The sequence below is a fragment of the Chelonia mydas genome, chromosome 1 (genome assembly GCF_015237465.2).
Source record: "Chelonia mydas isolate rCheMyd1 chromosome 1, rCheMyd1.pri.v2, whole genome shotgun sequence".
NCBI lineage: Eukaryota > Metazoa > Chordata > Testudines > Cheloniidae > Chelonia > Chelonia mydas.
In genome coordinates this window covers 59470152-59473061 of record NC_057849.1, presented here as the reverse complement: position 1 = coordinate 59473061, position 2910 = coordinate 59470152, and positions in this window count along the sequence as shown.

Genomic DNA, 2910 nt, shown 5'->3' with positions numbered 1-2910 from the left:
TGGTGCCCAGGGAAAGAGGTTGCCTCCATCTTCTTAATTTGTTCCCATCAAACTGCTACATTTTTATGACCCTCTGCTGGTTTATTAACAGGACAGTTTATGGCAATATCTCATGCCACTTCTATCTGTGAATGTTACACCAGAGAGAGTGAGTCTCCTTTAATGCACAGGAGCAACACGACAGCTTGATAAAGACACATCACACTTTCGTGCTGATATTAGGTAAAGTAACTGCCATGATTTCCTCTTTGTGGTAACTGCCTGGTTAAATTGTCAGCGTAATATAGTGTCCACATGCGAGTCATGCTGCATTGGGCTACATCAGCTCAGAAAGCTAATGTAACCTAAATAGCACATATCACCTGGTGTCAGAGGAAAAGAAAGTGCCCAGAAACAGGTAGTTTCTGCATGAGCTGTAGCTCATGCAACGAGGCATCCCTCTAATTTTTAACAGGTTTTAGGGGCTGAGTTATTTCAATTGACAGCATGCCTCATTTTGAAAGGCTGCCTCTCCTTTTGTTCATGCTCTGGCATTTGGTACTGAGTGATATACTTAACCTGAGTAAACAGCAGCCAGCATCGCAGATTGGAAACAGCACTGGTGTCACCATATAATTTTGTTACTGTGCTCTTATCCCCAGAGCTGACTTGTAGTCAGAATTTTGGTTCTCTCACTGAGCATTAAGACCATCCCAAACTGACTGTAGGGTTTTTGTTACCAAGTTTATGCAGGGGCGGGGGAACCATAACCCCTTGAGGGTCAATGCATGACGTTGAGAAGAAAGAGAGTCCTAGAAAGGAAAATGTTCACTATGATAGCAAAGCATAAGCAGCTTCAGAAAACCAGCACTATTCCCAGTGCTTAATTTGTGCCAGGGCTGAGCCCCGGCACCTCTGGGCTTGGCAGTTCATAGCCCCGGCACCTCTGGGCTTGCTGCATCAGTTATGAATGTAAAAAAATTGCTTGAGCCCCAGCACCTCTTTCATGACAAATTAAGCACGGACTATACCCGACCATGTCATTCCTTTCTCCAGCACAAAGACGAGACACCCAGTTAGGGCTTGTCTACAGGGAGCCGCAGTGCACATTCCGGGGGTGTGATTTCTAAAGCACACTGATGTGCTGAGCATTAATTGGTCTGTGTCTATCGCACTGGTGCAAACTATAAATTCCCTAGTATGCGAGGGGCCTGAACCTCTCTGAGAAAAATTAAAGCAAACATGAGGACAGTAGTTAAAAGGTCATTATATGTCCCCAGTCGCTGTAGGAAGGGAGTACCCATCGGACAGGAATACCTCCCAGGAGCTTTATGCTGTATAGGGTGCACGCAATGACATTGCTGAGCAAAGACGGCATGGTTCTGCAGCTGCATTCCTCCTTGTTCTTAGCTTACTTGGATCAAAACCCCTGACGACCCTAACCCCTGAGTTACACCTGTTTCTGTGGGTGAATCCCAGCGCATGGCAGAAATTCCATTTCTGGTTGGGGGATTCCAGCACTGCGAGGTGCCTGCAACCCCTGTTCTGCCAATGAGCCCACAACCAGCTAGCACAGCTGCCGAATGCACTGCTGTGGCCATGGATAGCTAGAGTGGCCCTTGCACTGATTCAACACAAACCCCAGGGAACCTCTGCCAGAAAGGCTTCTTGGGAGCTATTCTCCCCTGGCTGAATCCCCGAGAAAGGGCACTGATGCAAACACTGCCTGACCTGTCCTGGTGGTGAATTCCCCATGTGACTCCAGCTGCCCCACTAGTGCTGGAGGGTGAAATTTGCACCCCTCTGCATTTATTCTGCATATGAAGAACTCTCCAGGTTATATTACAATCAGGACTCCTAGGTTCTAATCTCTGCCACTGACCTCGACTTAGTCATTTAACCTTGCTGTGTCTCAGTTTACCCACTGGCAAAATGGACATAATAATACCTACTTCATGGGGGTGTTGTTGAAGCTTAATTAATAAATGTCCGCTAGGCTCTCAGACTCTTGGATGGGAGGCATTATTGATGTGCCAAGTGTTGCTATCATAATTACTATGTCTTATTGAATTACCGCAGGCCTCCAGCCTGCCAGAGCTGCACCAGGTGACTGCTTGCTAGCATTGTGCTCCTTCCCATCCACGTGCTCCAAATGCAACCTGGCTGCCAATGGTATTTTTCAGATAATGAATCCTCCAGCAAGTTCAGGTTAAACACAGCTATGCCGGAGACAACACAAAAGTGGTTCTTGTCCAGAAGGAAAGATCACTTGTAATCAAACTACACTTTACTATCTAATCCCCTTCCTCCTCCAAGAAATTCATGCTCCTCTGTCTCAGCTTATGTTCCCACGGCACTTTGAACACACACAGCCTGATTCTGATCTCAGTTATACAGTAAGAATCAGGACTAAATTCACTGAAGTCAATGGAGTTACACTGGCATAAACATCGTGTAGATTAAATCAGACTGGGGCTAATTAAGCGCAAGATGGTATTATTATTACCCCAAATTTCTCAATTACTTGTTCCTCATCTCTTCTCATTTGTAATGATGCTAGCTGCATTTCTGCCTTACCCATGTGGCATGGCCCTTTTTTCACACAGAAAATGGAATAGACCCCATTGCTCGAAGGGCCAGATTGTTCTCTCAGACACACGTGTGCAGTGTCCCTTTAAGTCAGCAGAATTTGAACGCAGGTTTCTGGTGCCAGAGTTTGACACTAATGCACTTATTTCACCTGTTCAGGGTCATGAAAGGAGACGAGAGATGACTAGTACATTGTGAAATGAATTCATGAGCTATGCTTTAGTCTAATCTACTTTTTCAATTATGACAGGTTTCAGAGTAGCAGCCGTGTTAGTCTGTATTCGCAAAAAGAAAAGGAGGACTTGTGGCACCTTAGAGACTAACATATTTATTTGAGCATTT